This window comes from Budorcas taxicolor, chromosome 5 (genome assembly GCF_023091745.1).
Source record: "Budorcas taxicolor isolate Tak-1 chromosome 5, Takin1.1, whole genome shotgun sequence".
Taxonomy (NCBI): Eukaryota; Metazoa; Chordata; class Mammalia; order Artiodactyla; family Bovidae; genus Budorcas; species Budorcas taxicolor.
Window position 1 is genome coordinate 50,894,661 of NC_068914.1, and position 9,623 is coordinate 50,904,283.

The 9,623-nt window shown below is 43.2% G+C and overlaps 1 pseudogene; it reads right to left on the reverse strand.

Annotated features, from left to right (window-relative positions):
• Positions 1 to 9,526: 9,526 nt before the first annotated feature.
• On the reverse strand, positions 9,527 to 9,623 carry LOC128049090 (uncharacterized; annotated as a pseudogene).

Consider the following 9,623-nt stretch of genomic DNA (forward strand, 5'->3'; position numbering starts at 1 on the left):
CAGCATCAGTCCTTCCAATGAATATTCAGGACTGATTTCATTTAGGATGGACGGGTTGGATCTCCTTGCAGTCCAAGGGACTCTCAAGAGTCTTCTCCAACACCACAGTTCAAAAGCATCAATTCTTCGGCGCTCAGCCTTCTTCACAGTCCAACTCTCACATCCAAACATGCCTACTGAAAAAACCATAGCCTTGACTAGACAGACCTTTGTTGGCAAAGTAATGTCTCTGCTTTTTAATAGGCTGTCTAGGTTGGTCAAAACTTGTCTTCCACGGAGTAAGCATCTTTTAATTTCATGGTTGCAGTCACCATCTGCAATGATTTTGGAGCCCCCCAAAATAAAGTCTGTCACTGTTTCCACTGTTTCCTCATCTATTTCCCATGAAGTGATGGGACCAGATGCCATGATCTTAGTTTTTTGAATGTTGAGCTTTAAACCAGCCTTTTCACTCTCCTCTTTCACTTTTATCAAGAAGCTCTGTAGTTCCTTTTCTCTTTCTGCCAGAGTGTGGTGTCATCTGCGTTATCTGAGGTTACGGATACTTCACCCTGAAATCATGATTCCAGCTTGTGCTTCATCCAGCTCGGCATTTTGCACGATGTGCATTGATGTAAGTTAAATAAACAAGGTGACAATATACAGCCTTGACATACTCCTATCCCAATTTGGAACCAGTCTGTTGTTCCACGTCCATTTCTAACTGTTGCTTCTTGACCTGCATACACTTTCTCAAGAGGCAGAAAAGGTGGTCTGGTATTCTCATCTCTTTCAGAATTTTCCACAGTTTGCTGTAATCCACATAGTCAAAGGCCTTGGTGTAGTCAATAAAGCAGAAGTAGATATTTTTCTGGAACTCTCTTGCTTTTTTGATGACCCAATGGATGTTAGCAATTTGATCTCTGGTTCCTCTGCCTTTTCTAAATCCAGCTTGAACACCTGGAAGTTCACAGTTCACATACTGTTGAAACCTGGCTTAGAGGATTTTTAGAATTACTTTACTAACATGTGAGATGAGAGCAATTGTGTGTTAGTCTGAACATTCTTTGGCATTGCCTTTCTTTGGGATTGGAATGAAAACTGACCTTTTCCAGTCCTGTGGCCACTGCTGAGTTTTCCAAATTTGCTGGCATGCTGAGTGCAGCACTTTCACAGCAGCATCTCTTAGGATTTGAAATAGCTCAACTGGAATTCCATTACCTCCACTAACTTTGTTCATAGTGATGCTTCCCTCTCGACTTCACATTCCAGGGTGTCTGGCTCTAGGTGAGTGATCCCACCATCATGGTTAGCTGGGTTAACTAAACAAGATCTTTTTTGTATAGTTCTTCTGTGTATTCTTGCCACCTCTTCTTAATATCTTCTGCTTCTATTAGGTCCATACCATTTCTGTCCTTTATTGTGCCCATCTTTGCATGAAATGTTCCCTTGGTATCTCTAATTTTCTTGAAGAGATCGCTAGTCTTTCTGATCTAAAATGTATACCAATCTCATAAAAGTATATAAAATGTTTTTCTCCCCTCTTTTTTCAGACACAGATAAGCAGAATAAAGGCTGGCTGCTTGGCACACTGCACTTCCCCTGCACCAGCCGCACTGTCTCCTCCAGTGCCTGGCCCTCTCCATGCTTCCACCTGCTAATCTTACCACATCATCCGCTTTACCTAGAACCCTCTTCTCTTTCTTCTGTACCCAGTCAACTCCTACTCATCCTTGTGATCTCAGCTTCAACATTCTTTCTTCAGAGAAGTCTTTCCTATCTAGTTCCAAGCCCTCGACATTGCTTTGTGCACATGTGAAGCAGTCATTTTATATCTATGTTTTATTTGATTAACATTTATCTTCACGTTAAACTGTGAGTTCATGAGGGCAGGGACTGGGTTTTGCTCATGATCATATGCTGAGGATACAGTACAGTAGTAAACACTCAATAAAGACCGAGCAAATGAATATGCAGTTTGAAACCAGCACTGTTCTAGATGTTCACTTTTGATTCTTTCAAGGGTGCATTAAGATCAGTAGTAGTACTTTTGTTTTACTATGTGATGATCTTAAGTCAAAAATTGTTTGACTTTCCTCCCTTCAAAGGATGGAGCCTAAATCCCTCCCCACCAAACATAAGCTGACTCAGTGGCCTACTTTAAATGGATGGAATGCAGCAGACCCGGCAGTGTCATACAAGGCACTGCACTTCCGCCCTGTTCTCTCTGGGGTCACCCCCTCTGGGGGAAGCCAGCTGCCATGTCATTCAGACACATTAGCAGCCCTGCAGAGAGGTCCACACAGTGAGGAACTGAGGCTCCTGCCAACAGCCACGTCAGTGAGTGGAGCCAGTCTTCAGATGACTATAGCCTTGGCCAACATCTTCATGGCAACCTCACGGAAGACCCTGAGCCAGAACCACGCAGCTGACCCACTTCCAGACGCCTGACCCAGAGAAGCTGTGTGAGAGAATAAATGCTTGCTGTTCTGAGTTACTACGTTTGAGAATAATATTGTTGTTACACCACAATAGATAACTGAAAGAACCGAAGATGGAAGTAAAGTGCAGCAAGTTTAAGTAGTTTATTTAAGGTCATTTAACTAGTAACTGGCAGATCCAAACACAGGTGGTGGGACTCTAAAGCCCCTGATCTCTCTACCATGCCACGCTGCCTCCTAAAGATGCTCAGTGTGGCACATACAAAATCGTTTGACTGTGCGAGTATAAAATCTTTGCAGACTGGTTCATGTTACAGTTTCAGGAGGTTGCTTTCTGGGTTTCCAAAGAAGCTGCTTACTTGAAGAATTTCTGAAAGAGTGGTGGTTAAAAAGCAATTCTAATGAAGAAGTGTACTGTTCCATTTAAAGAATTTCTGTGAAGACATTTCACTGGGATAGATTGAAGCAAGTTTGTCATAAATCAGAAAAAAGGTAACTTGAAAGTAACTTTTTTCTTTAGCTCATTCAGTTCAGTTCAGTTCAGTCGCTCAGTGGTGTCCGACTCTGCGACCCCATGAGTCACAGCACTCCAGGCCTCCCTGTCCATCACCAGCTCCCGGAGTTCACTCAAACTCATGTCCATCGAGTTGGTGATGCCATCCAGCCATCTCATCCTCTGTCGTCCCCTTCTCCTCCTGCCTCCAATCCCTTCCAGCATCAGGGTCTTTTCCAATGAGTCAACTCTTCGCACGAGGTGGCCAAAGTATTGGAGTTTCAGCTTCTCAGTCCTTCCAATGAACACCCAGGACTGATCTCCTTTAGGATGGACTGTCTGGATCTCTGCTGCTGCTGCTGCTGCTAAGTCACTTCAGTCGTGTCTGACTCTATTCGACCCTATAGACGGCAGCCCACCAGGCTCCGCCATCCCTGGGATTCTCCAGGCAAGAACACTGGAGTGGGTTGCCATTTCCTTCTCCAAGGAAGAAGATTACCAATATTATTTATATATATCTTTAATCTATTTGTATATTTTCAAATGTTTACATTTAGTATTTATGAAGGAATTACTGAAAGGCAGTATTTCTCAGAGGTTTCTTAGTTACCATTTCAAAGGCCAGAATCTTGGAGTTGGCAAAGATTTCTTCAACAGGACACAAAAGGCACCAGTCCTAACAACACAACCTTGATTAGCCATTGTAAGCTATCTCCGTGCACGGTGTTCAGGCTAAGCTGATAAAACTTTATACCTTCATCCTAGCACTCTGGAACGACTCAATTTCCCTTCTCCTACTGTTCCTTCCATTTTCATACTCAAACTATGGTCCTTTCATCCAGTCACTCCACTAAGCATTATCATTAGTTCCCTCGTCAGGAATATTAGACTCTTGGCACTTAAAAGCAGAGAAGTCTCCTGGCACCCCAAAGCAGGAATATTGCTGGGTCCCAGCAAGCTATGGAATTGTGAACTGGAGAGCTCTCTCTCTTCACTTCTTGTCTATGATTCCAACTTAATGTCTGTGAGTAGGTTTAATGGAAGAATTTCTATTCAGTGGCAAAGAACATGCAACACTTTGGTTCTCCAAATAATTTTACTTTTTCAGAATCTTGCTTTACTCTGGAAATAGAAAAAAATCTAACTTGGGTCTCTGGATAAATTAACTGATTCTGGTGATTGCTTTTAGACCTGATTACCAAAACCTCAGTCTCCTGACAGGTTCACACACCTTCTTCCCAAGGACAGCTTAGCTGTTTATGATTTGGAGCCATTGGCCTTTCCATTTCTCTTTGTGGGCCTGCTTCATGACTGGTGGGATGAGTAGAGCCTGGGGAGAGAGTTCAGCCAGTGAGCATGCAAGCCCTGGCGCACGGGAGGTCATGGTAAGGATATCAGGTAATTTCAATTGGTCTTTGCTGCTACTTCATCTGACACTGGCAACATAACACTGGCGATGTCTGTGGCAGGGAATGGGTTTTAGCAGACTGAATAAATCACTCCCCTCCACTGGGATGCATACACAGGAGTCAGGTTGAAGGAGACAGAAACAGCAGAGTAACTCCCTCTGATGTTTATACTGGACCCCAGGGCCTAAAATGCTACGTGGAGCAGGCAGGTGAATGTTCCACCTCTGAGTCAGACACATGGACCCAGGCATGGTTCCCAGCAGGGCCTCTGGGGGTGAGGCTGACCCTGCTTCCTTTCTCTTAACCAGAGGAAAGAAAGGGAGTGCTCAGACAGGCACCCGTACTTCCTCCACCCAAGTTCACCAATCTGGCAAGTCCGTTCGCCTCCCTGGAGGGGCAGTGAGTGAGACAAGAAGCTAAGAGAAATCTCAGCCAAGGTAAAAAGATAACTCATATATTCATAAATGAATAAGAATGCATTTGTATTTGATTTTATAAACAGCAAAATGAAAAATATGCCTGGTAGGTGATTCATAGGATTAGCTGGTTTAGGCAGAATCATCTAAAGGACAACATGAAAGAAAGTGGGAAGAGAATGGGAGATGAACACAAAAGGAAAAGAAAACAAATCACCACATGCAGTACGTATGCAGGTGGCCAACAGGCAGGTGAAAATTTGCTCAACACTGCTAATTATCAGAGAAATGCAAATCAAAACTACAGTCAAAACTATCACCTCACACTGGTCAGAATGGCCATCATTGAAACGTCTACAAATAACAAATGCTGCAGAGGATGTGGAGAAAAGGGAGCCCTCCTACACTGTTCGTGGAATGGGAGTTGGCACAGCCACTATGGGAAATAGTATGGAGGTTCCTCAGAAAACAAAAAATAGTTTCTATATGATCCAGCAATCCCACCCCTCAGCATATTCCTGGACAAAAATTTAAAAAGATACACACACACCTATGTTCACAGAACCACTATTCACAATAGCTGAGACATTGGAAGCACCTAAATGTCCATCAACAGATGAGTGGATAAAGACGCGGAACATACACACAATGGAGTACTACTCGGCTATAAAAAAGAATGAAATAATTCTCTTTGCAGAAACATGGATGAACCCAGAGATTATCACACTAAGTAAAGTAAGAGAGAGAAAGACAAACATCATATGATATCACTTATATGTGAAATCTAAACTGTGACACTGGCGGCCAGTGGTTGAGACAGCACTTTCACTATGAAGTGCCTGAGGTTCACAGAATACAACATTCAAACTGCCCCGATTTTGTCTTCACTACACGGTTCATGTTGTTTCTTCAGATATATACATATATATATATATATGATCTCCTAGTTCACTTCTCAAAAGGGTTAGAATAAAATATTGCAAATAACACAAATATATAAATTGACCTTTTCCCCCAGGTGAAAGTGAAAGTTGCTCAGTTGTATCCCACTCTTTGTGACCCCATGGACTATACAGTCCATGGAATTCTCCAGGCCAGAATACTGGGATGGGTAGCCTTTCCCTTCTCCAGGGAATCTTCCCAACCTAGGGATCGAACCCAGTTCTCCTGCATTGCAGGTGGATTCTTTACCAGTTGAGCCACAAGGGAAGCCCAAGAATACCAGAGTGGGTAGCCTATCCGTTCTCCAGTGGATCTTCGTGACCCAGGAATCAAACTGGGGTCTTCTGCATTGCAGGCAGACTCTTTACCAATTGAGCTATCAGGGAAAGCTTTCCCCCCCTAAATAGCCAACAAAGTCTTCTCAAGGAGCACATCAGATAACACCCTTATCAAGTCATGCACAGGTTATCATTTGCTAATGTTCTTGTAGGCATTACTATCCTGGAGGATTGTGTAAGAAACCCTGATTATTAAGACTAGGTATATTCCCTGGTGGCTCAGATGGTAAAACGTCTTGCTTACAATGCGGGAGACCTGGGTTCGATCCCTGGGTTGGGAAGATCCTCTGGAGAAGGAAATGGCAACCCACTCCAGTACTCTTGCCTGGAAAATCCCATGGACAGAGGAGCGTGGTGGGCTACAGTCCACAGGGTCTCAAAGAGTCGGACATGACTGAGCGACTTCACTTTATATTGCAAGTTAATGTAAATTTTAAGACATATAGTACAAATTAGAAGAATCCAGTACAGGAGTTTAGTAATTACAAAATGGTATGTAAATTGTGACAGAAACACAGGTAAAGTCCCAAGAAGTTTTACATAAATGTACTTCTGGAATATGTATTAAGATTGCATATACTATAGGGTCCCCTTTTTAAAGAAAACAGACATTTCTGTTGCTGCAGTAAGGATTTCCCGATAGTGGGGGACAGAATGGAAACCACTCTGAGTTCACAGAGTACACCCAATTACTAACTAGATATATTTAATCTGGGCATAAAACCTTGATTGCTATAATCATTTGGGAGGCTTTCACCCAGACATTTGTCTGTAATAAGGTAAGGCATTGCTGCCTGGTGATTTTCAGTTCAGTTCAGTTCAGTCGCTCAGTTGTGTCCGACTGTCTGCGACCCCATGCATCGCAGGACGCCAGGCCTCCCTGTCCATCACCAACTCCCGGAGTTCACTCAGACTCACGTCCATCGAATCAGAGATGCCATCCAGCCATCTCATCCTTGGTCGTCTCCTTCTCCTTCTGCCCCCAATCCCTCCCAGCATCAGAGTCTTTCCCAATGAGTCAACTCTTCGCATGAGGTGGCCAAAGTACTGGAGTTTCAGCTTTAGCATCATTCCTTCCAAAGAAATACCAGGGCTGATCTCCTTTAGAATGGACTGGTTGGATCTCCTTGCAGTCCAAGGGATTCTCAAGAGTTTTCTCCAACACCACAGTTCAAAAGCATCAATTCTTCAGTGCTCAGCCTTCTTCACAGTCCAACTCTCACATCCATACATGACCACAGGAAAAACCATAGCCTTGACTAGATGGACCTTAGTCGGCAAAGTAATGTCTCTGCTTTTGAATATACTAGCTAGGTTGGTCATAACTTTTCTTCCAAAGAGTAAGCGTCTTTTAATTCCATGGCTGCAGTCACCACCTGCAGTGATTTTGGAGCCCCCCAAAATAAAGTCTGACACTGTTTCTACTGTTTCCCCATCTATTTCCCATGAAGTGATGGGACCGGATGCCATGATCTTCATTTTCTGAATGTTGAGCTTTAAGCCAACTTTTTCACTCTCTTCTTTCACTTTCATCCAGAGGCTTTTCAGTTCCTCTTCACTTTCTGCCATAAGGGTGGTGTCGTCTGCATATCTGAGGTTATTGATATTTCTCCCGGCAATCTTGACCCCAGCTTGTGTTTCTTCCAGTCCAGCGTTTCTCATGATGTACTCTGCATATAAGTTAAATAAGCAGGGTGACAATATACAGCCTTGACGCACTCCTTTTCCTATTTGGACCCAGTCTGTTGTTCCATGTCCAGTTCTAACTGTTGCTTCCTGACCTGCATACAGATTTCTCAGGAGGCAGGTTAGGGGGTCTGGTATTCCCATCTCTCTCAGAATTTTCCACAGTTTATTGTGATGAACACAGTCAAAGGCTTTGGCATAGTCAATAAAGCAGAAATAGATGGTTTTCTGGAACTCTCTTGCTTTTTCGATGATCCAGTGGATGTTGGTAATTTGATCTCTGGTTCCTCTGCCTTTTCTAAAACCAGCTTGAACATCAGGAAGTTCACGGTTCACGTATTGCTGAACCCTGGCTTGGAGAATTTTGAGCGTTACTTTATTAGCGTGTGAGATGAGTGCAATTGTGCGGTAGTTTGAGCATTCTTTTGCATTGCCTTTCTTTGGGATTGGAATGAAAACTGACCTTTTCCAATCCTGTGGCCACTGCTGAGTTTTCCAAATTTGCTGGCATAATGAGTGCAGCACTTTCACAGCATCATCTTTCAGGATTTGAAATTAGCTCCACTGGAATTCCATCTCCTCCACTAGGTTTGTTTGTAGTGATGCTTTCTAAGGCCCACTTGACTTCACATTCCAGGATGTCTGGCTCTAGATGAGTGATCACACCATCGTGATTATCTGGGTTGTGAAGATCTTTTTTGTACAGTTCTTCTGTGTATTCTTGCCACCTCCTCTTAATATCTTCTGCTTTTGTTAGGTCCATACCATTTCTGTCCTTTATTGAGCCCATCTTTGCATGAAATGTTCCCTTGCTTGGTGCTAAATACAAACATCCAAAGGAGTAGTTGTAAGTGACAGAGACTAACAAATTATGCATATTTACTACACTGTTAAAGTGAGAGTGTTAAGTCACTCAGTCGTGTCTGACTCTTTGCAACTCCATGGACTGCAGCCAGCCAGCTTCCTCTGTCCATGGAATTCTCCAGGCAAGAATACTGGAGTGGATTGCCATGCCCTTCTCTAGGGGATCTCCCCAACTCAGGGGTTGAAACCCAGGTCTCCTGCATTGCAGGTGGATTCTTTATCGTCTTAGCCACCAGGGAAGCCCTTACTATACTGTTAACCTAAGCATAAATGTGATTCAACCACAACATGTCATCAATACATAAGGCTACAGGGAGGCCTTCTGCACAGACTTGGGAATAAAATTTCCTACTGAGTGCTGCTCTTTAAAATGAACAAATGACTGTTTAGAACAGAGACATGCTAAGTCACCTAGAGGAAACAGAATGGCTTCCAGGACGGTAGAACGTTGCAGTGATTTAGTATTTTAAGAAAAAACTGGGTACGTCGGTTTAGGTAGTGTTAGACACAAAAATGGAGTCATCAAGGCAAATCCAAACGTTGGTTGGATCTCTGGGATCACCACTCAGGAGAAGGGAGACTTAGCCAGTCTTTCCATTGGTCCATTTGTCTTCATTCATTCACTCATGCATTCATTCACTTAACTTAGTAGAGTGCCTACTTGGCTAAGCAGTACCCTACGTGCTGGAAACAGGGAAGTGAAAAAGTCCACATTCTCATGAAGTTTATTCTACTGCGGAAAGCAGTCATTGTAAAAAATAAACCCACACACTAATAACATTAGATGTGTGCTTCAAAAAGAGCTTACCAAGGTAGGAAGGTCATGGAGAAGGAATATGTTTAGACTGAAAAGTCAAGAAAGTTATCTCTAGGGAGGTGACAATAAAGCAGAGATACCTGAATAAAGTGAGGAAGTGAGCCATATGAAGATCAGAGGGAAAGAGGTGGTGGTGTTTTTTTTAATATGGAACTCTTCATGTCATCCTTGCACAGGGGCCATGCTAATCTTCTCTGTATCGTTTCAATTTTAGTATATGTGCTGCTGAAGTGAGCAC